Source organism: Mustela lutreola, chromosome 15 (assembly GCF_030435805.1).
Source record: "Mustela lutreola isolate mMusLut2 chromosome 15, mMusLut2.pri, whole genome shotgun sequence".
NCBI lineage: Eukaryota > Metazoa > Chordata > Mammalia > Carnivora > Mustelidae > Mustela > Mustela lutreola.
The window spans coordinates 2,982,111-3,009,471 of NC_081304.1; the positions used below are offsets into that span (position 1 = coordinate 2,982,111).

Genomic DNA, 27,361 nt, shown 5'->3' on the forward strand with positions numbered 1-27,361 from the left:
CCCAGTGCCTCTGCCCCAGCCCCATGGAGGCCGCTCCCCGGGATCCCTTTCCTTCCCATCCCCCACCCAGCCCCTGCCGGCATGTCTTCAGACTCACACGACATCAGACACAGAGAGGGACAGAGCAGCAGCCGTAGTCCTGGGAGCAGCTGCCCAGCGCCCTGCCCTTCGCCTTGGTGCCGGGGTGGGGTGGTCAGGCCCGGTCGCCCTCAGTCCTCTCCAAGGGCCCACTTGTCTCGGCCACAGCTGGCTGAAGCTCTGACCCCAGGGTAACGCCCTGTGCCCTGCAGGGCATGGAAGGGGCAGCTGGTCCCCCTGCCTCGCTGCCCTGCGCTGCCCCTGCTCCTCCCCTCCCGCTGCTCACCGCCTGTCTCCTATCCCCACCCTCCTTGAAGCCAGCCAGCACCCGGCCCTGCCCCGGCCCCGGCCCCCCTCCCCTCGTGCCCAAACCATGTCCCGTGCACACGGTCCTGGAGTCTTGGGCTCCCTGCTGGCCCCATTATGGGCACGTGCTGAGGGTCACGGGATGTCCACGATGTCAGAGAGCATGCACACGGGGGGACGTGTCCATGGTCAAGTTAGAAGACGTGTTGCTATTGGTCTGGCAGGGCCCAAGGGCCTGGGGCTCACAGGGAGGGTCCCGGGGGCTGTGTCCCGTCACGTCCCTCCTGGGACCCACTCTGACTAGGACACACAGCCCCTGCCACCACACCGGGGTCTGGCACACTCTGACTGCCCGGCTTCTCCGACCGAGATGTGGCCGATTCCCTGGGTTCCTCTGAAACAAGGTTAATCTTGTCCCGAAGGAATTTTGCCTCAAGACTAAAGGGAAAGCCAGGGAAAGGGCTCTGCGAGCGGCTGCTGGCCTTTTTCCAGGGCCCAGCCTTTCTGGAGGCAGATGGTCCAGGGATGCCATGGGCTGGCCTGGGAGGGGTGTCGGGTCCCGGGAGCTAGGGCTGGGACGGGTCGTAGCCATCACACCAGCAGAGCAGGTGAGGAGGGAACGCTCCGGCTCACCCCGGTCAGCCGGCGAGGTCCCTGCAGCGCTGGGCTTTGATCCACGTGCCGCGGGGCCCACCCAGCGGAGCTGTCCAAGCCCTCCACCCGTTCCCACCGCCCACCTGCTGCAGGGGCGCCGCCCTCACTCCCATGTGGCTCGGCAGAGAGGTCCCTTGTCATTCTGGCACCGGCCGTGAGAACATTTAGTACACAGCTGGTGCTCAAGCAGTGTCTCCCAGTGTACCCCTACACTCCCCTGCTGTCGCTTCCTCCTGCCCACGGCTCAGAGTGCAGTTCAGTTCAGTGTGTCGTTAGCCGCAGGAGCTCGGGGCCAGGCTGACCCCCCAGCACTGACGAGGAGAGACCGCACCTGTCCCACAGGCCTGTCCAGAGGGACGCACAGGGCTGGGGGCTCTGGGGCTCCTTCTCCCTGAGGTCGCCCTCTCTCTCTGGGTATCTTCTCTCCTTCGACAATGGATGCAGAGTTTAAGTGGGGGACAGCGGTCAGCCGAACACGGGACAAAGCAGGGAACCGGGGCATGACGCGCAGCTGTATTCACGGTCCGCTCTCTGGGAAAGGTTGGCTCCTTCCCGGTCATCATGTGCCGGGCCGTCATTTGGGAAAAGGCCCTGCCGGCCCCTCGCCGGGATCCCAGCCTCATGTACATTCTCGGCAGCCCCAGCCCCCTCCGTGGGCCTGCCTCTTGCGCGGGCCTGCCCACGGTCCCCCACTTCCCGGGTGTTCCCTAGGGACATGCAACCTCACCAGGCCCACAGCCACTGTCCCCAGCTGGAGAAGCCGTCCACTATCACGGTGGCCCATTGCCAACAGACACGTGGGTGGATCTCCAGGAACCAGCGTAGGACCCAGGGGCCCTCGGTCAGGAATGTTCCAGGAGAACATGCATGGTGGGCCCAGGCCCCTGCCTGCCTAAGTAATCCCATGGTCCAGGGCCTACGACCTGGCCTTTACCAGAAGCACGGCTCCCCCGCCAACACAGCCCCCAGGAGCTTTTGCTCATTTACATTTTACTCTCCAGTGAGAAAACAGTGGCCCCAAGCGTCGGCCTGGGGCTACAGGAGAGCGGGTGCCCTGCCCCACCCCTTCAGGCGTAGAGTGTGGGGCTGTTTGGGCCAGCGCGCGTGAGAGTTCCCAGCGAGGTGCTGGGCTCTGCTGGCCACGAAGGGGGGGCACAGTCCAGTAATCGTAACGGGAGACGTGGACACAGAGCCCTGAGCTCTGCGTCGTGCAGGCCGCCCCTCATCACTGACAGGCACGCTGTCACCCCGTCCCACCTACCGGAGGGACCTGGGTGCCCCGAGTGAGGCACGTGGCGGGGCTGGTCTGGTGGTGGCCACAGCCTGGGCCACTTGAACAGCCCACGTTTCTCGTCTCGCAGCCCTGGAGGCTGGAAGGCCGAGAGCCCCACGTGGGAGGTGCTGGTCCTTCCGAGGCCTCTCTCCTGGGCTGGGAGGCGGCTGCCTCCTCCCCTGTCCCCTGCTCACCCTCCGTGCCCGTCGCCTCTTCCAGTCAGGACGCCAGCCGTGTGGGATCAGGCCCCTCGTACCTCTTCATTTCGACTAATTACCTCTTTAAAGATCCTGTGTCCAAACAGTCTCTAGCTGAGGCAGTGGGGGTTGGGACTTGGAGGCAAGGATTTGGGGGGAGGGGGTTGTTCGGCCCAACCCCCTCGGAGCGCAGTCATCCCCGAGGCCCCCGCTCCGGCTCCGCCGTGGGGTTAATTGTCAGCATCAGGGATGGGGACAGCCGGCCGGGGCTGGGTGGTGGGAGGTGGCGTGCCCGAGGTCATCAAGGCCACAGTGGGCCACGCTGGACAGAACACAGCTGCCCTCGGCTTCCAGGGGCGGTGCGGAGGACAGTCTGACCGGTGACAAGTGCCGGGAGGGACTCCCAGCCCACCCCCGAGAGACGGCTTTCCCAGGGCCGGGGAGCATGTGCGCTGGGGGCCCCGTGTGTTGGGCTCGTCAGAACTCGGGGAGATCTGGCCTGGGCACGGCTGGGCCCTCAGACGTCACCGCACCGAGCCCCTCAGGGACCAGCCGTTCATTGGCTCCATGGCTTGTGTGGGGCCAGGCACCTGTGTTCTTAGTGGGTCCTGACACAGGTGCTCCTCTAGCTTCACGGGAGAAACGCGGTGGCCCGTGTTTGTGGAACCAGCGAGTGGACAGCGAGCAGACGTTTGGTGGCCTCTCAGAGCCTAGGAAGGAGAAGGGGCAGGCTTGGTGGCCAAGGACAGGGACGGCTGTCGGCCAAGGGCCAGCGGAGAGGCTCTGGGCCAGGAGAGGGTGACTTTCAAGCCCCAAAGGCCAGCTGCCGCCTGGTCTGTGGCCAGTGCCCAGGCCAGAAGTGGAGAGAGTGTGAGGACAGACAGACTGGGCTGCGGGGTGGGGGGCTGAGTGCGTGAGAGCGCGTCAGGGCTAGAGATCGGCTAGAGGGAAGGGAGCATGTCGACGGGCCGAGCGGGGTGACCCTCCAGGACCTCCCCCGCCTCCCTTGCTGGGCAAGCTGCAGACCAGACAGTGTGGCTCTGTGGTTTGCCAGGGATGAAATTCATTCTCACCCAGTGACCAGAGTGGAGGCAGACGCCGCCAGCCAAGGGCACAGAGTCCCCACTCCCGCCGCGTGCCCTGTGCTCTCCGACTCCCGCTGATGGGCCATTCCCCATCTGCAGCAGCCAGAGGAGTTCCGCAGGCCCAGAGCTCCCGGTTCTCCTGCCAAGCTCCAGGGCCACAAAACCCAGGCACTGCATAGCTCAGGCTTTGCAACCCACACGGCTTCGGTGGCAGCCCCACGGCTGTGCCATGGACCGTGGAGCTGCCACAGACTGTGCGCGTAACTGGATGGGGCCGCGTTCCAATAAAGCTTTACTGACACAAGCAGGCAGTGGGTCGGACCTGCCCCACAGGCCATAGCTTGTCTACCCTGGCCCAGCTGACTGTGCTTCCCCAGGCCTGCCCAACCAGAGAAGCAGGAAAGTGTCAGGAGCTCCGAGGAGGGCCTCCCTCCCCTGTGGAGGCAGGACACAGGGCTGCCAGATCCCTGGGCCCCTATCCTTGGAGCAGAGGACGTCCCAGGCATGGGCTCGTCTCTGTGGGGCCCAGAGAGACCGGGTCAGTGGTCTGCCTGGAGGGAGAATGGAGGCCTGGGGTGGCCGCAGTGGGCCCCAGGCCTGCACCCTGGCTCGGGAGATGGACACTGGGCCTCAGAGGCCGAGAGCATGCTCTCCTCTCGCTGGGTGATCTCTGCAGCCCGGAGCTCATCTCAGAGTCGCAAGGCCAGCTGGGTATCCCTTCCCTCCTGAGACACGGCCCACAGCCCCAAGCAGGCCCGTCCTCAGAGCAGCGGCTGAACCAGCCCGGTGGCCAGAGGAGAGCAGGGCCTGGCTCTGGCCTCCCACCCCGCTGTGGGGCAAACCCAGAAGGACCGGGAGGGGCTGCACAGAGGGCCTCTTTGGCAGAAGCAGCTCCAGATCCCCCAGAGGCACCGGCTGCTCCGTGCCCGGGAGGCAGCCAGTGCTGAATTGGCACCAGGGCCTTGGCCTGAAACCCGAACTCTCAGCGGGGAGGGGAGCCACTGGGTCAGGAGGGAGCCTGGGGAACGTCTGCCTGGGGGGCGGGGGGGTGGGCAGGCGTCTCCTTTCAGATTCTGGAGCCCTCGGGGACTTGCCAGAGTGCACCGACCAGCCCTCACCGCCCCGCACCTGGGAGACTGTTCCCTCATCCCCGTGCACCCCAGTGCCGGGTTCTGGGGGTGTCGTTCCCCCTACCCCCCACACTCCGTCCTGCCCCCAGAATCTCCCTGCCCCCACGCTCTGGCCCTCCTGGTCTCGCTGCCTCTGTTGTACAACATTATCATTTCATAATACTCTGAAATATACATGAAGTTGGCTGAATGCAGACAAAATTGCACCATTTACTGCATGAATATTTCATGCTGGCTCCGCTCCGAGGTGTCCGTCTGATGGAGCTGGGAGCCTGCTGCCCGGACCTCCCTGCCCGTTTGCCTCCTGCCCGAGAGTGGGCAGCGCCATCCCCTCTGCCAGGCTGGGGTTGCCGGCGACGGAGAGAGGAGGCCGTGCTGAGGGGTCCGGCGGTTGCGGGGGGGACCGCCGGGCTTTGGGGGTGTGCGGCGGGTCCTGAGCTACTCTGTGGCAGCCAGACCCCCGCGTTGTGGGCTGGGTATTCAGAATAAAATCTTAGCAAGGCAGAGCGCCCTGGGGAGCGGGCAGGAGCCACAGGGCACCCGTGTGCTGCTCTTCCATGAGGTTCCGGCCCTCTGCTGTCCCCGCAGGGCCCTGGCAGAGAGACCACCGTCCACATCTGCCCACTGTGCCCACCGCCCACAGCAGCCACCCCTCCTGCTGACTCCCGAGTCTAGGCTGCTGCACCGGGGGCCTGTGGTCCTGGGAGGATGCGCGAGGGGCCCTGTGCGTGAGTGGGGGTGCGCCCCGTACATGGGTAACGAGCGTGTGGGCCGCTCACCCTGCCTCTTGCCAGCTGAGTGCCGTGAAGCCCCCACCCCTCTCTGCCCACAGCCTCCGCTCTGCGTCCGAGCAAGGACGGGCTGACGGCACAGGTGCCGACAACTTTGACCCGGCCTCACCCCTGTCTCTTGGCCACGTGGCGACTCTGAGAGGCCGCAAGCCCCTGCTCTGAACACTGGGATGCCCTTTCCCATCACCTCTGCCCCGGACCGCTCCCTGACCCGGGCTGCACTCCTTTCATACAGGCACTGGTGCCGTGCCCACCGCCCCCTCCGCCCGTCCGATCACTGATGTCACCGCGTACCTCCTGTGCGTCCAGCCACGTGACGGCACCGAGGGCGTGGCAGAGATTCGCGTGGTCCCGGCCCTCGGGGGCTCGCGGTCTCCTGGCGCATAGAGACACGAGGCACAGAAACTAGGGAAGTGTTTGCAGAGTGGGCTCCGTGCTACGAAACAGGGTCCTGAGGTAGAGGCTGGCAGTGGCACCGACTTTGGGCAGGGTGGGCATGGGGGACGTCTCAGGCGTGGTATTTAAGCTGAAGGACTGGCAGGAGCTGGGTATGGAGAGACTAAGGGGCACAGCATTATAGGCACAGGGAATGGCATATACAGAGGCCCTGAGGCAGAGGGAGCTTGGTGTGTCCAAACAACGGCGGCAGCCAGGTGTGGTGGAGGGGGGCAGGGCTGCGACCGGCAGGGCCTTGTGGGCCTGCGTGTGCGTGGTGTGCCTCGTTTTCACTCCGTCCCCCGGCGGCTGGGGGCGCGGGAGGCAGACGCGGGGTAGCCAGCCCCTGCAGCTGTCATCAGAGCGCGAAGCCTGTCATTCTGCCTGGGGCGAGCAGCCCAAGGTCAGGCCCAGCCTGCGGGTCCTCGCCAGGGGAGAGGGCAGGACCGCAACAGCCGCCACCGCCCCAAGCGGGCAGAGGCACATAGGTGTGCGGCCGAAGGCGGGAGGAGGCGGAGGCCAGAGACCGGAGGTTGGGCTGGGGACAGTCCTTCTCTCCTGTCGCGAGGGAGCCAAAAGCGCCCTGGGTGGGAAACGTGCTGTGTGTCGTGGGCCGAGCCCCCTGCCCCTCGGCCCGCATTAAACGTGAAGCGTGCACCCGTGGTGATTCCTGTGGCCCCATCCGCGGGAGCCCCTGCCGTCACCCGCAGCCCCCAGCCCCGCTCAGCAACCGTTCGCAGCACGCGGCCCCAGCGGAGCTAACCCCCACCGGCGCTGAAACGGGCTTCTCGTGGACAAAGTCTCCCCGCCGAGGGAATCTGGATGTTCTTTCAATCAGGCATGAGGGTCCTTCAGCCCATTCTAGAAGACCTCGTGTCCTTGGTCTCCCGGACCGTGCCGTGGGCCCGTCTGGGCTGGATTTCAGTGCTGGGAAACAAGGTGATGGTGGGTGGATCCTGCTTCCGGCCCTCGCCCGCCGGGCCTGATGCAGCACCCCCAGGCTGCTCCAGGACCTGGACGGGGCACGTTCTGTGTGTGGGAGGAGCTGCAGGGCAGAGTGGTGCGCGGCTGGCACCAGGGTGAGGTGGGGGCCGGCCTGGGGGCCGGGAGGAGGAGAGACCCTCTCAGCGGCAGATACCCCTCCCTGCGCCGCGGGGAGTGAGTGGGGGTGTGGTGTGCCTCACAGCGGCCCCCCAGCTGACCCGGGACACCCACAGTCCCCACCCCCGCCACACCCGAGAAGGGCCTAGAACGTCGCTAAGCGCGCTCTGGGCTGCAGCATGAGGAAGGGGCAAAGATGGCCAAGCCCGGGAGACCGGGTCTGTCCTTCTGTCCAGAGTCCGGGGATGAGCCCCAGGGTCACCTGGCGCCCTGCTCTGCCCACAGGCTCTAACCCCCTTCCCTTCATTCTCACACGCGGTGTCCGCACTCCTTCTGCAGCCCTCCCTGCCTCGCCTCTCCCGGGCACTCTCGCTGGGCCTTGCCCTGCCTGCCCGGCTCCATGTCCTTCCTGGGCGTCCCCCTGCCTCGACCTCCCCAGGACTTGTCTGGGGGTAGCCTCCCTTCACGGCATCCCCCACTCCCGTGGCTTGTGTGCAGCTGTGACTCTCAGCAGGGTCGCCCTCGTCCCCAGCAGGGGGTGGGCCCGGGCCTCTCCGCCATAGTGGGGGCCGGCCCCTTGGCCCTGCAGCTGTCACCGCCGCTCCTTTGAGCAGACAGCGGCTGGGGCCGGGCCTCACTTTACCTGGAGGCAGGGTCTCTGTCTGCTGAACCATATTCACAGCTCCTGGCTCCAGGGTGGTGGAGCTGGGGGGTAGGGGGGTGTCTCTGCAGCCCACAGGGGCCTGGACATGGCTGGGACCCTGCAGGGACAGAGCCCTCTGGGTCTGGGGTCCCTGTGGACCTCCCCAGACTCCCGGCCGAGACCAGCTGTAGCTCACCAGCTGTTTGGGGGCTTGTGGGTAGGAAGGGGGCCCTCTGGCTTCCCTGCTCCTCCCGCTTTCCCCTTTCTGTGTATGACCCCTCTGGAGGTGGGAGCAGCCAGTGGGCGGGGCTCTCTGAAAGCTCCTCCCCTCCTCCTTCCCCTCCCCCTCCCAGGGCCTGTGCTGTCGCCCAGGAAGACTCTGTCCCAGCTCCTAGGACTCCACGTCCCACCCCTGCCCCCCTCCAGCCTTTCCTGATGGCCTGCCCCACGGGAGTGTGCTGTCTTGTCTGTCTCTCTGTCCCCACGAGCCTGCCGGGGCGGGGCAGCGGGCAGCCTGGGGGCAGGTGCTGTCTCTGCTGTTCCCAGACCACGCGCCTGCACCCCAGCTCCCCGTCTGTGTTGGGGGAGTAACGCTGGATACGTGCGTCACGACCGATGCCCAGCTCCCATCAAGACTTTACTGTTCTGAGAGGCCAGGTGCCCAGCTGAGCAGAGGGACAAGCGCGGCTTGAGGCGGCCCTGCAGGGGAGCAGCGCGGGGGGGGGGGGGGGGGGGCGGGGGGGGCGGTTCCCAGCTAGCGCTCTGTGTGGCAGGCAGAGACCAGGCACTTTGCAGGGACAGGCCTCCCCAGGCGGGGGAGTAGGGGAGGGGGCATGAGGAGTGAGCAAGCCTTCATTCTCCCCACGGTGCAGACGGGGACACTGAGGCCCAGAGAGGGCAGATATGTGCCCAAGGCCCCGCAGCTGCGTCCACACAGACAGGAGCATCCGCTCGGACGGCTGTGGGTCCGTTCGTCCCAGGAGCCCCAGCACCCCTCTCCGGCTTCACTCGCGCTCTAGACGGGGGTGGCTGAGGATGCCACCGGGCAGCAGACGGGTGGGGACATGAGGACAGAAGAGGTCAGCCTCTGCTGCCTCAGCCTGGCTCTGCCCCACGAGGGGGCTGTCTGTCCCAAATTCAGGGGTGGCCCTGGGCCTCAGAGGAGGGTGAGCTGTCACAGCCGCGGGGTGGGGTGGGGCTTGTCAGGAGGGTCCCCTGCCTCCCGTTGTGAGCAGCAGGGGCATAGCCCCGGAGTGTCCCTGAGTCAACCCAGGGGCTGCCGTTGGGGCCCGGGCACCGGTCTTGGGGATGGGCATGAAGGGAGCGAGGGGGTCGGCACCAGTGGCCCCGCTGCTCCTGCCTGTCCCCCCGCCCCCTCTCTCTGGCGACCCTCCTCCTGGGCTTCTCCCCGCCTCCGCCGCAGGCCCCCACCCCTGCCCTGCCTGCTTGTGTCCTTGATGGCCCGATGTCCAAGACCGCAGCAGCCCCGCGCTGTCCCTTGGCCCAGAGTCAGGACCCTGCCCTCGCGGAGCCCCACCTGGACACAACAGCCAGGAGCCTCCGCAGACCCCATGCCTCAGGGTCCCCAGGGGGTGGCTGTGTCGCTCCAAATTATGGCCAGACGCCCAGACGCCACCCACTGCTTCCCCCATACGTCCGACTTTCTTGTCCTGACCTACGGGGCTGGTCCTGGCCACCCTCTCCCAGGGGACATCAGGTTCCTGAGCACCCTTCTTTGTCCCCTAGTCAGTGCGTTCTGAGCCCCTCCTTACCCCTGGCACTCAGCGTGAGTCCCTCACAGGGGCAGGAGCAGTCTGCTTGTAACGTCTGCTGGGCCGGAGAGGAAAGAGCCAGCTGCCTGTCTCTGCCCGCGTGGCCCTGGCCCGCAGAGACACCCAGTGTCGGACGGCGGCCGTGCCACACCGTTCACCCTGCAGGACGGGCCTCTCTTGGGGGGGCTGCAGGTCCCTTGTCAGCAGCCCCCACACTGGCTGTCCGCAGGGTGGGCAAAGCCTGGAGGAGGCCTGTGTGTGGTGCTGAGGAGGAATTTTCCATGGTCGCCCCCAAGTCACACTCCCCGGTGCGCCGCACGCCTCGCTGCCTTCAGCTGCTCCCTGCGGCCCGCCCGAGTCCCCGCTCCCGCAGCCCGAGCCCGGTGCCAGCCAGCCCCCGTCCGCCCCCAGACCGGCACCTCCGTCTACACCCCGAGCCAGTGAGGCAAGGTGCAGGGAGAGCCCTCCTCGCCTCTGAGTCCAGCCCCCAGCCCCCAGCCCCTCCCTCCCAGCCCCCCCCAGCAGGCCGGCTCCTGCAGCTGGGCCTGCCAGGGAGGGACCGTGGAGCTGCCTCCCACGCCCTACTAATCCCCGGATGGATGTCCCCACCTCCTTCCCTGCCTTTGCTAATTTGGAAACACCACCCCCAGAGTAACCCCGGCAGTCGTAACGGAGCCGGCACATTCCCTGGCAGCTGGCCGGGGTCTCTCTCGGCAGGCCACGGGACCCTGGAAGATGATAAGTGCGCTGGCATCGGGGGTGGCCGTCAGCTCAGTGTTTGGGCCTCACGCCCCCTCAGAGCCCAGCCCAACACAGGGATTTTATTGCTAGTGTTTTCTCCTTGAATTGTTCTCCAGGCCCTTAAATTCCTAGAGAAAACCCCAGCCCATTCCCTCCACCCGCCGGCGTCTGTGGACGGGAGCCCATTCGATGCCCAGGGGTGGTCTCAGCCTTTCCTGCCCTCCAGAGAGTTCGGCTGGAGGTGTGCCCTGGCCCGGCCCGTGTGGGCCTGCGGAGGGGCTGGAGGCACCTGCGGGGATGGTCTGAGATCCTGAGCCTGAGGTCCTGGGACAGAGGCTTCCATTAATCACTGCTTCCAGCCGCTGACCCGCGGCTCACGTCGGTGCTGTGACTGTTTCCCTCTCAGCCCCCCCGTGCGGTGGCGAGCCGCGTTGACCTATCTAAAGCCCGGGCAGCGACGGCCCAGGGAGGCTGGGTAGCCCGCAGCGGGTGCCCGGTAGCCAGCGGAGGAGCAGAGGCTGGACTGAAGCCACAGCCCGACTGTGGGGCAGGTGCTTCTTCCCCGTCCCGGGGCCCCACCCTCGGCGTCGGGGTGAGCAGGTTGGGCTGTGGGGTCTGCCCGTCTGCAGCGTGAGCACCGCTCCCCTCCCCCAGGCCACAGCCACTGAGCACAAGGCGGCATCAGCTTCTAGAAACTTCTAGACCCAGACCAGCCCGAGACCTGGGACAGATTTCCGAGTGAGGCGGCTGCGGGGAACCTACTCCAGATCGGGGAAGTCTGGGAGAGGCCCGCCGGGAGCTCCGGGCCCACGGGGCGAGGAGTGTGGGCGGCCACCAGGCTGAGAACAAGGCCATCGTCAGCCCTCGGCCCCCATCCCTCCCCATGCCCCCGCTGTGCCCTGGCGTCCCGGGTGGGCGAGGGAGAGGAGGCGGGTCCCAGCCTGGAGGCGCGAGGAGCACGGGGACTCTCCCTGCCACCTCCAGGCCGCAGGCGCACGCCAGCCCGGCACCCAGCTGCCGCGTCCGCCCCAGGCCCGGCCGAGCTCCCAGGCCCTGCCGCAGCGGCGGCTGCTTTGTATGGACGGCGCGGCATTTTGGGTAATGAAATATTCACAGGTCAGTGATTCCTTGAGAAATGATGGGGATCAGTCGATTCCTTTTTCAGGAAGTGATTTTCTTCCCCTTCGCGGCCTCTGCCTTGCCGCTGACGATCATTAGCACGAGAAGAGGGGCTAGATCGAACGCGCTCGTCAGAGCTCAGGACGAGCCCTGCCTTGTCCCCGGGGGCCTGGCCTAGGGGCCCCAGCCTGCGTGCACCCACGTGGGGGAGGGCTGCAGGGGACTGGCTGCTGGCCCTTCGGGGGAGTCTCACCAGCCTCCCCCTCCCTGGGCACGGTGCGTACGCGGCCCCCGGGGACACCCGGTTGGAGGCCGGCCTCCCGTAGCCACTTCCCATGCCCGGAGTTCACATTGCAGCCAAGGGTGACCGGTGACTCAGCGTCCGTACCTCAGCCTCCCCTTCTGTAAAATGGGCTACCCAGGCCAGCGTGGGTCTGCACGGGGTCTCGCATGCACGGAAGGCGTCTGCGGAAGTCAGCCCGGAACCGATCCCCTCCTTTCTCTGGCAGGCCACGCACCGCCCAGCCCCGTGGGGCCCCAGATCCCAGTGCGCCCCCTTGTACCACCCCTGCCACCCCGTGTGTGACCACAGCTCCCGCGGACGTGGGCCTCTGCGTCTCTGCGGGTGGAGAGGAGTCCAGGTTCTCGGTTCGGGTTGGACGGGCGCCGGCCCCGGTGTCCGCAGCGGACGATGCGGGAGCCCGCTGCGGGGAGCAGGGACTGCGGTGAGGACGAGGCCTCCCGCGCTGCTTTTCTGTTTTGTCTCGTTGCCTCTGCAAGATCTGAAGCCGAGGACCTGGCCACAGGCTGTGTCCAGCAGCAGGGCAGGGCCGGGGCTGACGGTGCTTCTGCTTCGACTGGAGGGCAGGGCGGGGGCGGGGGGCGCCTGGGCGCACAGTCGGTGATGCGTCCGACTCTGGGTCTCGGCTCGGGTCGAGTTCTCAGCGTCAAGAGATCGACCCCATGTCCTGCCCCACGCTCAGTGCTGAGTCTGCTTGCGGTTCTCTGTCGTGCTCTGCCTCTCCCCTGCGCGCACACACTCATGCTCCCCTCCGCCCCGCCGGTGAAGAAGTAAATCTCTGGAAAAAACAAAACGACTGGAGGGGACAGCAGTGTTGCTGCCAGACTGCGTGCCCGACGGCGGGGAGCAGGGGCTGCCCACCCTGCTGGGGCCCCTGCCCGCCTGCCCCCTTGCCGGAAGCGTAGGAGCCCACCCTGCTTCCCAACACAGCCACGACAAGGGCGCTTTCAACAGGCTGTCCCCGCAGACTCTGGCAGGGACCAGGACTGGCCCCAGGGCCCAAGGGGCCTGCAGACCTTCACCAGGAGGGACCAGGACCTGGGGACGGCGGCTGTAGTCACACGGCCCCACCCACACGCGGAGGGGCCCCAGCATGGCACCAGATGCCGTCACCCGTGAGCCAGCCCCAGCCAGGGCGGGGAGAGGTTGGCCCCATGTGCAGCCCGGCCTGCGCTGTGGGCTGCCCCTGGGACGGCCACTCCTCACGGCCAGAGAGCGGGCTTGAGATGGCCATTACGTGCTGGGGGACTCAGGGCCAGGAGACCCCTCTGCTGTCCCCCAGGTGGGCCCGAGGCATGCCAGTCTGCTCTGCAAATGCCCGGGGACCGAAGGGCCATCCCTGGAGGCAGGTAGCCACTGATGGTGTCTTCTAGTGCTCAAGTTTGGGCCAGAACAACTTGGGGAAGGGATGAGAGGGGCCAAGCCTGGACCAAGAGCAGACTGGGGACCAGGCCCTGGATCCCGGGTTCAAGTCCACACAGAGCACCAAGGGCTGAGTCACTGAGGGTCCCCAGACTGGGTTTAATGCTCTGTGTCAGCACGGGGTCCCCATGCAGTGGGAAACAGCAAAAACCGTTCACAGGCCTGCCGACTGGGCCCGCGTGGCACCCATGGCGATGCCCCAAGAGCTGAGATTGCCACAAGTTCAGGGGTCCTGGTGGCATCCTGTGCATGCCGTGAACTTGCCGCCGTGCACAGGACACCCTCCCTCACAGAGGAGGACTCGGCGCCACAGGTCAGCAGTGGCCTGAGCTGACGTGGTGGGAGGTGAGCAGGCCTCAGCTCGGGGGCCTAGACAGGCTTCCCCCGACCAGACCTGGCCCAATAGAAACCCGAAGGTGCGGGCACAGCGTCCCTGCCCCCCCCCCCGAAGGGTCGGTGCCGACAGGCCCCTTCAGGCCCCGAGGAGGCCCGGCTCTGCCCCACAGGGGTGGCTGGGCCCCGCCGGCAGGAGGCAGGGCAGCCACGGGCGGGCTCGGAGAGCCCGAGGAGTCCGTGCCCACGAGGCCCCCTCTAGCCCCGGCTGCAGCCAGCGTTCACAGCCTCGGGGGGTGGGATGCGGGCAGCAGTATTTTTTAAAACTTCCGGGGTGTGTGCAGTGTAGACGCGTTTGAGAATCTCCAGTCCACAGGGGCACAGCTGGGAGCTGGTTTGAAAGGTTGAGTTCAGGCCAGCCCCCCTGCTTGCTGGCCAGTCAGTCCCGGCAGGACCCCCGGGAGGCGCGTGAAGCTTCTGGGGTGCGACCCCCCCCCCCCACGCTGGGAGACTGGCCGCCGGGATCCGTGCTCCCAGCTCGCGCTCTGGGTTTCCGAGCTGTTTCCCTCCACTCTCTGTTTCCGGCGCTTCACTGGGAAAGGCAGCACCTGAGGGCTCGGGGCCATGTCCGGCGATGTTCTGTGAGAACCCCACGGGGCTCGTCCAAGCTCGCCTGACCCCGTGCAGGAGCCAGCTGAGAACACACGCGGCCTCACTGGCTTCTGCCTTCTGGGCCTGGTGACAGGGCGGAGGTGGGGGGCACAGCAGCGCCTCTGCCCATTTGATGGACCCGGCCCTGGGGCCCGGCCTGGCGGAGACACTGAGGAAAGGCGGGGCTGCCTCCCCCCCCACCCCCGCGTGCTTAGCCCACGTCCTCCCCCAGGGGGCTGTTCCTGTGCAGGGAGCCGGCCCGGCCCCTCCCAGCCAACGCCAGGCCCTGTCACTCAGTCCCCCTTCTCTGCAGGGGGTGTGGTGGCAGAAGGAGCCGCAGGGAGCCTGCTGTCCTTCCCCCGCCATGGGCCAGCCAGGCCTCTGATCTTGGGGTGCTTGGGCTCCAGACTCCCCTCGTGGATGTCCTTGAGGGCAGGAGCAACAAGGGGGCCCACGCGCAGGACCCGTCCCGGCTGGGGGTCCGTTGAGCAGGAGCAGGCCCTGAGGAGCACCCCCTTGCTGGTCTGCCCCTCGGTTGGGCACAGGAGCCCTGGGTCAGGGTCCTTGTGGACTAAGAAAGGGGGGAGGGGTCCGCACAGCTTCACACTTCCTGCTGGAGGGGCTCAGAGGGCCACTGCCCTTCAGGGCTGCCTGTGGCTTCCAGGCTAGAGGGTGGCCGCCTACAGTGCCCTCCCTGGGGGGCCCCGGGGTCAGTTTTGAGTCAGCTGGTCGGCAGAGCGGGTCCCCTGGGGGCTGGAACGGAGGTGTCCCTGGTGCCAGGGAACCCTGGCTCTGGCAGCGGAGACCCTCCCCGCCCCTCGACCCCGTCTGTCTGAGAGCCACTCTGTGAGGTCCAGAAGGTAACGTGCCCGGGAGGAGACCCCCCCCCCCGCCCCTGCTGTGGCTGGGAACCACCCAGGAGTGGAGGAAAAGAGGCAGCGGAGCCCTGATTTGTAGGAACTCCCAGAACAGCACGGCTCAAGGCCAGAGTCCTGGGTGGCCCCGAGGCTGTGCCCGCAGGCGGGGGTGACCCCTGGGCATCTCTGCGGGATGGAGGCCCGGGGTACAGAGAAGGGATGAGCTCCCGGTGAGCAGGCCCAGTGCGGGTCCCTCCTCACAGAGGTGGGTCTGTCCACAATGCAGGCCGTGACCCGTCAGGGGCCCAAGTCGCCCACAGACCCAGCCAGCGCCCCTGAAAGGGAAAGATGGAAGTACCCGTCCTCCTCTGCTGGCCGGTGCTCGGCGGTGCCCTGGCCGAAGAGTGGGCAGAAGTACGGGTTCGTAGACCCCTTGGCTCCGCGTCTCAGCCCGTACCTCACTGCCCTGTCCTGCCCAGGGTTTGTCTCCTTCATGCACTTGTCCCCCAGACTGTACTCCTTGGCATGCCAGGAGAGGCCCGATGCAGGGGTGCAGGGGAGGGGCCAGCACTCTTGTGCCCCATCCTCAGACCGGCCCCTTGGTAAGGTTCTGGGGGGTCCCCAGGGGAGCCCTGCCCCTCCCCCACTTAGAGCCCCAGAAACCCCCACACCTGCCACGGGCCAGTCTGCACGGAACGGGCAGCCTCTCCACCAGCCCCCCGCCCCACCCACACGTGGCCCTGTCGCCCTCAGAAGCCCAGTGCACTAAGGGCGCTGCCCCAGTGGGGGGGCGATCCCCCGACCTGGTCAGTGCTGCTGCGGTCAGCAGGGTGGGGGGCATCCGCAGAGAAGGGGCAGCTCGGAGTGGAAATTCCATTAGTGTTCAGCCATGGGCAACAGGGCCTGTTCAAAGAATACATTCAATTAAAAATTGATTTCTCAGTGTAATCTCTGTCATAATGAGCCCCATCCCGACCCCTCCCCACCGTCCCAGACAGCACAGCTCTCACCCGCCCGGCCCTGCCGGCCCCCTGGCCTCTGCGCCTTCGTGGAGACAATGATATGGGCTGCAGGGCCTGCGTCACCAAATCGGGGAATAGTTGCAAATGAGGTGCACAGGGGGTTTTGTTCAGGGAAAGCGTCACAGCAGCAAATCTGTCTTTATTTACCGCGAGGTTGTGTTTTCTGTGTGGCTCGGGTTAAAAGCTGCAATATTTAATTTCCCTCGATCCAGACAGTATCTGAAAAGCCTCATGACGTGAAAAGACCACCAGCGTTTTGCCTCCCTCTCTTCCCACAAACTCAGGCCCCGGCAAGCGCCCGCGCCCCACGCGCTCGGCTCCCAGGCGCCCCCATTTCTTGGCTGTTCCTTCTCTTCTGGCTTTTCCCCACGGTTCTCTGCTTCCTCCGAGGTCAGGCAGGGGAGGCTGAGCTGGTTCTCCAAAGCCCCTGGGCATCTGGGCAGTGGGATTCCGGCGGCACAGCTTGAGGGATGGGGCCCGGAGGGGACACAGCACGTGCTTCCCACTCACCCGCGTTGACCCCGGCCCAGCCGGGCCCGCTTGCGATTCCTGTCTTCCCACAAGGAAGCAGAGGCCCGGAACGGTAAGGGACCCCCACTACTCAGGATCGGGGCTCAGGCCTGCTGGACCGCGGTGCCTGGCTGTGGTTCCGCTATATTTGGAATTCAGAATGCTCAGCCCCACTCTACTTCCCTCCTGACCCTGACCTGCTGATTTGCCATGTGATCTCGGGCCCCAGGTTCACCCATTTGAGTCTCTATAAAAAAAAAAAAAAAAAGAAGAAGAAGAAGAAGAAAGAAAAGAAACCCAGGCCTGGCTACCTGTGATGTAATTGCAAGTTGAGAATCAGGTGCCCAGGAGGCACCTTCCATCCCCCCCACCCCCCGCAGACAGGTCCTCTGCCTTCTGCCCCGGCCTGCGGCCTGCTCGGCTGTGGTCCCCCCATGACTCCTGGCGGCAGACAGAGCTCCCAGCTGGCCACAGCCTTCCGCACTCAACCATCCATTGGCCCCGATCCTAGCTGCCTGTTTGTTCAGGTTTTTTTGGGTTTGGGTTTTGGGTTTCTTTTTTCCTGATTCGAGCTACACTAGGAGAAGATACATCCATTGTTCCTGCTCGTTAGTAAAGGACAGTGTCTTTCTCTCCCTCCAAGCCCGCCCCAGCCTGCTCTGGTCACTGCTCTGGGGATGCATGACCTCCTCTTTCTTGTTTTCATCTGCATTCGCGGCTGATCGGAGCCACGCGGAGTCCCGGGGTCCCCCACAGCCGAGAACAGAGCTGCATCCCAGACACTGTCCAGGACCCGACCTCCTCCAAAGCCTGTCCTTCACTGCCTTGGTCTCTCCCTCTGTCCTCCTGGCCCTCAGCAAGGTACAGCCCCAGCCCCCCTATGGGGACCCTGGGGTCCTTTTGTCACTCAGCAAGAGGCCCTCAGCATTGCCTAGGGGGACCCATTGCCAGCCACGGCCAACAGTTCCTTTGAGGGGACAAGCCGCCCCCCATGGTATCTGTTTGTGGTTCCTGAAGACACTGCTTCTGGTAGGCCTTGGGCAGAAAAAGAGTTCTGGGTCCGAGGAGTGTGGGAGACGGCAGGCTCTACACAGTTAAACACGTCTGTTTCCTACAGAATGTCTGGGGGCCTTCTCTAGAACATCCCAGGAGCCCGGAGTTCTGGAGCACGTGACCTGGGCAGTACTGATCCACAGAAAGTGCCTGGAGTGTGGGTGAGAGACGCTGTGCCTCTGTGAGCTGTGGGACCTGAGCCCTGCCTCTCTCCTCGTCTGGGAGTTGGAGACGTGGCTCTCAGGTGTGGGGAGGAGCCTGCTGAGATAACAGGCAGGAAGGTTCTGGTAGAGGGATGCTGCATGTGGCCATCAGAGCAGGGTGGGCAGAGCCACCCTCGGGGCTGCCAGGACCCTCCCGGGAGGCCCCAGCTGGAGAAGCCTGGCAGGGACACAGGACGGGGACTCGGCGCGCATGCTGGGGATTGCGGAAGGGCTGTGCTCAGAGCTGGCCCTGTCACTTGCCAGCAGGGGGACCACAGGACCCTTACTCGCCTGCCTTATCTGGATCGTGGGGTTAGTGACCCCCACCTTGTCCAGCTGGGGTGACGAGTCAGTGAGATCCTCGCCGATCCCGGGCAGTGTGATCCGTCCTCTGTGTCGTCCTGCCGAGTGCCCTGGCCCGCCCTGGCCACAGCCTCTCCAGGCGGCACCTGGTCCCGGCTGGTGCCATTTCTGCCTGTGGGAAGGTCTGCTTCTGTCCGAGTCCTGGCCCTCAGGGGTCATCCTGTGCCATCCCACCCATAGAGGAGTCAGAAGGGCAGCTCGTCCCCCTCCCCGGCTGTGGAGCGATGGCCTCTGACTGCCCAGCTTGTGGGTGTGGAGTCCAGCGTCCTCGTCAGCAGGAGAAGATAAATGTTTTTAATTCAGGGAGCTTTTCATGAGCCAATGAAAGGGAGTAAATCATCCTAGGCTCCGGAGCCCAGAGCTCGTGCCTGGTGGCAGTGAGGTAGGCAGCCACTGGGGCCGAGTGGCAGCCAAGCAGGGTCACTTGGACCACAGGTGGACTGGGGACCTGGCCATCCAGGGTGCCGGGCACCCCCAGCCGGCTCTTCTTCCAGGGGAGGGCGGGAGATGTCAGCCAGACGTCTGCTGCCTATGGACTGGGTTCGGGCGCATGTGCGCTGCGTGTGGGAGACAGGAGCGCGGGCGTGGGTGTGAGCGCGTCCCGGAGCAGGACCTCAGTGAGAGCTGTACAGTGTGTGTGTTTGTGTCAGTGAGGTGTGCATGAGGGGCACAGGGAACCTGGACGCGGTGCGACGCGGTATGTGGGTGTGCGTGAGCCAGGAGTGAGTGCCCGCTCTGAGAGCCAGTGCTGCGTGCGTGCCCCTCGAGTGTGTGTCGTGTGTGCACGCGTATGCTCACGTACAGGCGTGTGCCGTGCCTTGGGGTGTGCCCTGGGCGTCCCTGCGAGCGTGCCCTGCGTGCGTGCAGGAGCGTGAGTGTGCCGGCTGTGCGTGCGCCTGTGTGTGCGAGCACGCGTGTGCACGCGGCTTCTGGGGAAGAAATGCTCAGAGATGGAGTTGTCAGCCCCGAGTTGACAGGCACAATCAGCAAAGTGCAGCGTCGGCAGGAACGGCCCGGCTGCCTCCATCACCCGGGAGGAAACGGCCCCGCTTTGTGCTGAGGAGGCAGACTGTGGCTGGAATAAAGCAAGTGGAGCAGACCCAAAAACTTCATTAATTAAAGAAACTCGTTAATGAGGGACATTTAATCAGCTGCAGATTAGATCCGTGCCTGCTTCTTCCATGAGCCAGGCGCCGAACGGGGAAGGAAGCCCGCCGGCCCCCTCCGCCCGCCCGCGCCCTCCCTCACGCACCCCAGGCCGGGCGCGGGCAGCGGGGGTGCCCCAGGCCGGCGGGGGCTGCCTCTTAGGATAGCCTGCTCCAGGGCAGGGGGACCGGGGGACAGGCGTGTGGGTGGGTGGGTGGGAGCTCACAGGTACGCGGAGGCATGTTCCCGCGAGGGGGCAGTGGGGGGTGGCGTTGGGGTCAGAGACGCTTGACCGAGACTGGGTCTGCCCGCCCCCGCGCCCCGCAGCAGGATCAAGAGACGCGTTTGGGTCTCACTGAGTAGCAGCTGGTGGGCCGAGCACAGAGACACTGTGAGACGCCCTCCAGCACACAGGGTGGCCCGCCCCAGAGGATGAGGTGGAGAAGCCCTTCCCTGGGCGGCTGGAAAACGCACCTAGGGAGGCAGGTGTGCGTCCACGTGGCTACGGGTGGTCTGTGCACGAGGGAGCGTGTACCTCGGGGGACACCAGGGGAGGCGTGTCCCTGTTAGACCAGGAGAAGGCTGGAGTGGGGACCTTCAGAGGCCCATGGGTGGGTGTGCGGGGCCCAGGCCCTCAAGGCCAGTCCAGGTCTCCTAGGAAAGTCCCCACTTTGAAGTGCGTTTAGAGACTTGTGTGCTGGGGGTCCAGGGCTCTGAGGATGAGGACCCCTGACCTGGGGCAGCTGTCTCCTGGGAAGCACCCAATGCACATGGGCTGCCTTGGGCCCCCATGCAGGCCCCGGTGACAGCTGGCACAGCTCAGACCCCAGCTCCCAGGGATTCCTTCCCGGGCCCTGGCCCTGGAACAAGCCACGTGAGGACACAGCTGTCAGGCAGTCCGCACACCCGCTTGCGCCCCGTACCTTAGTCCTGACTGCGTGTGCAGAGGCCTGGCTGCGGGCACCATCCGCGGGGCGTGGCACTGCGGGTGCCGCCTTCCAGGGGCTCCCCGGCATGGGTCCCGTGACCCGCTGCCTGGGCAGTGTGAGGCCCGATGGCCCCTGGTGGACAGAGCCTGAGTAGGGGAGGCACAGCCGGACCCCTGGTGGGGGCAGTAGCCACCAGCATGGAAGGTCCCAGTCCCCGGAGCAGGTTTGCCCCCCACCACACACCGAGAAGTCGGGAAGCCTGCGGGCTTCTTTGGCAGGACTGTGGGCCTTAGGGCAAGGACTGTCCGGTGTGAACAGTCACCACCCCCCTGCCTCCTTCCCAGGGCTGCCACCATCACCCAGCTGTCCTCCCAGGGAGCCCCAGCCCCTCACTTGTCCTTCCTCGTGGGTCCCACGCTGTTGACGGACGGCAGGCGAGCTGTGCCGGGCAGGCTTGTCCTGGGGCCATGGGCAGAGCAGGTGCTCAGAGGTGCAAACAGGTGAAGGAATGAGGTGCTGTCCCCTGGGGGGGACCCACCCAATTCTCAGACTGGGACCCTCAGAGTCTCTCCTGAGTCAAGCAGAATACCCCCCATCCTAACCTCGGCCCCGGGGGTCAGGGTGGGGGCTGTCCGGGACTCAGAAGCAAGCCCCCGCCCTGTGGCACCCATTCCAGACTCACTCTGTTCTGGCACCCCAGGTGCCCACCCACGGCCAAGACCTACCCACGGCCACTGTCCCCTGATGCTGCTAAGCAGGTGTCTGCCCAGGGGATGAGAGCACCCCCTCCCCATCTCCCGGTCACCAGGGCCAGGCCTCCCGTCTGTAGAGAAAACAGTACCTCCAGCAGAGCATCATGGAACATGTCCAAGGTCGCTGCTCGACCCTGGCATGGAAGCTCTTTCCCACTCTGCAAGCATCAGCTCAAGGCCTGCAGACCCCAGCCTGGGTCCCCGGAACAGGAGTTTGGGCTCGAGCTCGGTCAGAGCACCAGCAGAGACGGCAGGTCCCTTCCATGGAACACCCGGGGTTTGTGATCTGTAGTAACAATTCTCCTGAGTCACAGATTCTGAGTCGGGAGAGCTGAAGGGCCGAGAATCTGCATTTCTAACCGCCCCCGGGCCAGGCGATGCTGCTGGCCTACTGGCCGGCGCTCAAAAACCTCACCGTGTCCAGCCACATAACCTGCATTCTGTCCACACCAAGTCTCCCCTCCCAGGGACACTGCACTGACCCCCAGCTCCCAGATGTCCCCAGGGAAGCAAGGCCACCAGGGGAGTTATCCCAGCTGACGGATAAACCCACGGTTCCCGAACGAGATCCCCGCAGGTGTCTGGCTGTGGGGCGTGTTATGTAATTTCTGTTGCCAGGAAATTTACCTTCCTAATTACATTTCGTGAGTTTTCATCTGAGTGTGGCTTCGCAGAGCTCTCGGTAACGAGGAGAGGACACATGGGAGGGAGAGCCGATGTCTAGGACCCAAGGCCCCTGGGCACAGACTCTGGGCTACACCCAAGGTTGGCTCCTGCCCACCCCCCCACCGCCATCCGCACCCCCGCCTGCCCACCTCGTGGCTGGGGTGCTGTGCTTAGTATCCTGTTCCACTTGCTACATGAGGACCACGGGCCATTAATAATGCTAATATTCCTTAATGAATATGCAGAAACCAGACCCGTGGGCGCAGGGGGCTCTTCCTAGAGACGCAGAGCCAGCTGCCCCAGACCGCTGAGGGGAGTGGCTGGGGGGGCTGCTCGCTTGGGGTCAGCATGGGTGAGCTCTCGGTGGTACTCCTGCTGGGGGTCACTTTGACAGCTGCCTGGTAGCTCGCTCTGTCCTCACGAGGCCCTGGGAGGGAGCTACTGCCCGGTGTTCTCTCCGCCCCACTGAGGGGAACCTCGTGCCCACACGCACCCACCACAGCAGCATCTCAGAGGGCCTCAGGGCAGGATGGTGGAGGAGCTGAGCTTGGAAGGCTTCCTGGAGGAGGTGTTTGGTCACTTCCAGGACAGGGTAGGGTGCTCCTCCACTAGGCTCCCCTGTGCAGTGGGGAGAAGCCAGTGAATGGATCATCCCCGGGACATGGCACTTCCTTGGGGCCTGCACTCCGTCCCCCGGCAACTGAAGAGGGTCCCTCTGCCCAGAAGGGTTTGCTTTCCCAGTGCCGGTCAGAGCTGGGGGACCCTTCCCCCAATCTCAGAGTCGCTCATCTCCCGCACCCCTTCCTCCTGCTCTCAGAGGGGGGCCCATGAGCAGCCATTGAGAGCCACAAAAGGGGCCCTGCCCACTGCTTGGGGGAAGCTGGACTATACCTGCTCCCCCAGGTGCTCCTGCAGGGGCAGAAGGGGGGCTCTGCAGAGGGGCCCCCAGCTGACCGACGGCATCCCCCAGTTCTGCCTCCAGATGCTCAGGCACTCCTGGCACTCTGACTTCATGCGCTGTCACCTGTCAACCGTGGTCCCATACGGACCCGCAGCTGCGGGTTCAGAGCACGGCAGAGCCCAGGGCGTTTGTAAATAGGGTGAGGACCACTGCTGACTGGGCGCAGTCTCTCTGCCCTCTCGCTACCTCCCAGGGCCGTGCTCGTTGCCCCACTGCCCAGCCTCCTGCAGAGACCCCACCTGGGCTTGGTGCCTGAGGTAGACCCCAGCTGTGACGGAGGGCGGCAGGGGCGGGGGAGGGTCCCTGGCCAGCCCAGCAGCCTGGAGCTCTCCATGGACCCCGGAGCCGGGACTGGTTAGTGGTGTTCTGTTCTGGCTTGATAGACAGTCCAGGGTGAACCCGCCTCCCAGCACGCAGCCCCCACCGCCGCGTGGCCCTGCTTCCCAAGCCCCATCAGCCACACGGCCCCTCGCTGATTCCCCAGGCAGGGGGGGAGCCCGGTGGAGGTGCCGCTGATGGGAGAAGGCGATTTATGGCACCACATTATTTATGATTTGTATGCAGTGGGTTTGGAGGGAATTACGGCTTAATCATGTGAAAATCCATCCTTCCCCTGGGGCTTTTCAGTGGGGCGCGTTGGGGCTGAGTCTGGACTAAGGGCCTGTGGGCCCCGGCTGTGTGGCCGGCTCTGTTCTAGGGGGTGGGTGTGCGGCATCTCTTGGCCCCTGGGGCCCATCGTGGCCAGTGGTTCTTCCTGGTTCTTATTCCTGAACCCCCTTAGCATCTGGACCCCTTCTCAGAAAATGGTCTCAAATGCCTACAATACATCGCCTTATAAGGAAACGATTTTTATGAGAATACACTCATCAAAAGCGAGAAAACTGTAAAATCTTCTCCATGGCTTCTTTCCTACTGCGTGACATAACCAGGCCCGAGGCTGGTGTGCTCACTACCTAGTTTTGGAGTTGGGGTGAGCCTGTTGGCCACACACGCAGAAGGACCCGGGGTTCCAGTGTGGGCGGCCAAGTTCTCGGGGATGCCCAGGCCCTGGGCTTGCAGCCGCCTTTGTGGACGGGGCAGTGCCCCCCACTCTGCTGCAAGATGGCAAGATGGTAGGGTGTTGTTCCATCCAGAGTTCTTGCCCCCAGACAGCACGCCCCCAGAGCATGGGGAGCGCGTGCAGAGCACACGGCAAGCACACCCAGAGTAGGGAGCACGGAGCGGGCGCACGCTGCTTTGCAGGCACGAGGCGGGCCCCGCAGCGGCTCTGGGCCGGCACCACCAGCTTCACAGTGTGGATGCAGAAGTCTGACCGCAGCAGGGAGACCAGAACAAGTGCCTCCGGGCTCCCCAGCCCTGTGCCCTGTAGAGAGGCCGGGTGCCCAGGACGTCCCCAGGGGATGGGCCCTCGTGCTGTGGGCAGGCTGAGAACCCAGGCTGGGCCCCCACAGAAGCCTCGTGTGTTCTCTGCAGGGGTTGGGGAGGGGCGCTGGGGGTGGGGCAGGGCTCCAGGCTCAGACCTTGCAGGTCGCCGTGGTGACCTGACCCCAGCGTCCTTGCCACCATGGCCTGCCCAGAGCCTCCAAAGCGCCGATGAGGAAGGGGCTCGAGACACTGCTGGGAAGTGAGTGGCTGGGAGTGGTAGGAGACACAAAGCAGGGTGTGGGGGGCCAAGATGTGGGCAGAGGGCAGGTGGCGGGGCCAGCAGGAGCCCCGGCGGGCCGGCTCCTCATGGCCCAGGGGAGTGGCAGAACTTGGATTCGAAAGTTGCCAGGGACTGCCCCTCGGTGGGGCTTCTGCCTGCATGTCTCCTAACGTCTCTCTGGGCCTGCGGGGAGCAGACACGGGTGTCAGGGCCGCCTTGGCGCTAGACCCCCGCAGAGCCCTCTGCCAGGTGGCCCCCGGGTGCAGGAACACGGAGTGTGACGCGCTGCGGGACAGGCCTAATTAGTAGCGGGTGTTGACGTGGCTGCGGGGGGACAGAATGGAGTGGAGGGGGGCGGCGGCTCGGGCGGAATGCGCCTCCCTCCCTCCCAGCAGCAAGCCGCGCCGCCCTGCTCCCTCTTCGTTGACGCCCCCACCCGACCTCCCCACCACCCTGCCCCGCTGCAGCCCCTGCCCCAGCCCTGGGTAGAGCCCCCGTCATGCCTAGCGCCACGCCTCTGGCCTTCCCCAGGCCTCTTGCGTGGACGAGGAAGGTGAATCAGAGCCCCGGCCCTGCCCGGGGTCTCCGGAGGCCTTCCTGCAAGTTGTCCAGACTGAGGGAGGGAGTCTTTTCCAAGACCGAGGGAGGCTTCACGCAGGCGGCTCCACACGGAGGGAACTGCCGACGCCTCCAGGCAGGCTTCCCGCATCCCCGCACACCCCCCCAGCCCCTTGTTAGCCACTCGCCCGCTCGCCGCTGTCTCCCTGCAGGGTGGGAAGGGGAGGGCCACCGACGGAAGCGGCCAGCTCGGAGGCTGGGGGCACCCCGGCTGGTGGCTCAGTGGGGCTGATTTCTGTGACGCGCGCGGGACAGAGCTTCGGGGTCCCGGGGCAGGGAGTGAGCACAAGGGGCTGTGGACCCCCTTCCAGGCTGTGGGCGGCAGGCGTACTCCCGTCTGCTCCCGTTCGGACGGTGGTCCCTACGGGGCGGGCAGTGTCCCGTGCTTCCAGAGTCCGCAGGGCCTGGGCTCAGATCCCGGCTCCGTGTGCACGGGGGGGCGAGTAATCTCCACTGAGCTCCTCCCTCGGTGGAGGACACGCGTTCACAGATGGCTTGACCACCCCGTGAGATGACGTGTGTTTACTGCTTAGCACAATGCCGGGCTCCTGAAACCCTCCGCCGACGGCTGTCGCTCCACAGATCATCGGTGTTACTCAGCATTTCCCAAACACCTGCCGTCTGCCTGAACTGTGTCGGGGGCTCCGAGTCCTGAAGAGCCCTTGCCCTCAGGGGTCCCGTGGTCTGGAGCTCCACACACATACCCCACCCCCCCACCTCTGAGGTTCTGGAATATTCCGCTGGGCTCTGGTGCTGAAGCATCACCCTCCCCCCCATTTGCCCACGATGTGATAGCAGCCCAGCTCTGCCCTGAGCCGTACCCGCACCACCTGGACCAGCCCATCACACGTCTTGAAGGACTCCAGGAGGGAGGCTTGAGAGTGCCCAGGAGCGCAGTCCCTGCATCTGAAGGATGGGGTGCACGGGGGCTGGGAAGGGGTGTCAGATGGAGATGGGGGCTGGCCCTGCCCCCCAGGGCTCCCAGGCTCCCTTTCCCACTGCTAGGACCTGGCCCTCCCCCCAGAGTGCCTGGGCTAGTTGGGGGCACTTCTGTTCCTGTCTGGCAAGGACGCTCTCCTGCTGCTGCCTGAGCCCCAAAACTTGGGGTCAGGAGCCCATGAGCTGTGACAACGGCCTGTTTTAGGGCTGAGGGAGCAACTGAGTCAGAAGGCAGGAACCTGGGTCAGGGACCAGGCCCTGGGCTGTGGCTGTCCGCCCCCTGCCTCCCGCGTCCGTCACCCCAGCTGAATCCCAGAGCCGCCTGTTCTTCCTCTCTGAGGTTCTTCCTCTCTTCCTCTCGGAAACTGCTGGGACTGTTTATCCCTGTATCGGTGCCCCCTCCCACGTGTGGGGAGCCCCTCTGTGCATGCTGAGCTGCCTCCGGGCCCAGCTCCTGCTCTCAGGTGGCCTCCCAGGAAATTCGAACGTTAACGTGAGCCAGACGCCGCGGAGAGGCTCATTGGCTGTCCCCGTGAATCACGCCATGCGTTTCCTATGCAGTTAATATGGGGGGGCCTCCGTGGGGGCGTCTGCTCCTGCCGGTCTCCACGCTTCCTGGTGTGCCCCAGGCAGCTAGCACCTGGCTCCAAGTGGGCCCTCTGTGCCTCTCCGACCGTCACCGAGTTCACCGCGCCGCTGCTCCGTCCCCGCTGGTGGAGACACAAGGCCAGCCCTGCCTGCACTTCCCCCCCAGGGTCCCTTTCTGGAATCCTGCTTGTCACGGGTCCTGGGCCAGTCTCCACCATCCTAGGAGACATCCAGAAACCCTGTGATACTCCTGCCCGGTGCGTCTGGAATCACGGCGGGACGTCTTCCCCGGAACCGAGTGCCGTGTAGCAGGAGTGGAGCAGAGCTCTGGCGGGCGGGCGGGCTCGCCGGGGATGGGAGTCGGCGGGCATCTGGCCGGTTCCCTTGGCACCATCGCGGGCCTGGCTTCATCTCTGTGCCTCTCTGAAATTTCATCTTTCTCCCCAAAACTTCACTTTCTAGCCGTTGGCACATTAAAAAGAGAAAGTAAGACCGTCCCCTCCGGTAAAATTCTCCGCCGTCTCTCCCACTCTTGCCCCTCCCCCCGGTCACCCTGAGCGTCCAGATGCGCTCCCACGGCCCTGTCCCTGCGTTCTCTGCAGCAGTCCCCTCGCTCCGTGAGACTCCCTCCCGTGGCCCCGAGCCAGCCTCGCTGGGCCGACCCAGCCCGTGAGAGCCTCCTTCTTCAGCAGGCGGGTGTCTGCCAGGCCCCCCTACCCCTGAGAAAGGGAAGGCGCTGCGGCCAGGGCGACGGTTCGGAACACCGGCCGGGATTCAGAGCCAAACAGAGCCGTTCGCCTGCATCCCCTGACCCGTAAGAGGGGAGCCGCCACGATGCATCCCCAGACCCGCGCTGGGGAAGAACGGGTGCGGCCGTGCCGGTTCTCCGTGCCTCGGAGGGTCGGCCGTGGGAGGGCGAGTCCATGGAAGGCAGTTGGTGCAGGCCCCGAGGCTGAGCTGGGCGCTGGGCGGAAGTTTCCAGAAGGCGGATTTCAGTTCAGTGCGTGGAAGAGCTTTCTGGCAGAGCTGTTCCAAGACCGAGGGAGGCTTTGTGTTGGTCGTGAGCAGAACCCGGTG

The 27,361-nt window shown here is 65.4% G+C and overlaps 1 protein-coding gene across 12 annotated transcripts in view; it reads left to right on the forward strand.

Annotated features, from left to right (window-relative positions):
- RBFOX3 (RNA binding fox-1 homolog 3) overlaps positions 1-27,361 on the forward strand; it is a 392,450-nt gene that overhangs the window by 335,818 nt on the left and 29,271 nt on the right. The window contains exon 1 of one of the 12 annotated variants that reach the window (XM_059147639.1): positions 17,564-17,635. The exons of the other annotated variants lie outside the window; for them this stretch is intronic. The gene's annotated coding sequence lies outside the window, so the exon portion shown is untranslated. Of the gene's footprint in view, positions 1-17,563; positions 17,636-27,361 lie in introns of those variants that run through there. 12 annotated transcript variants of the gene reach the window in all.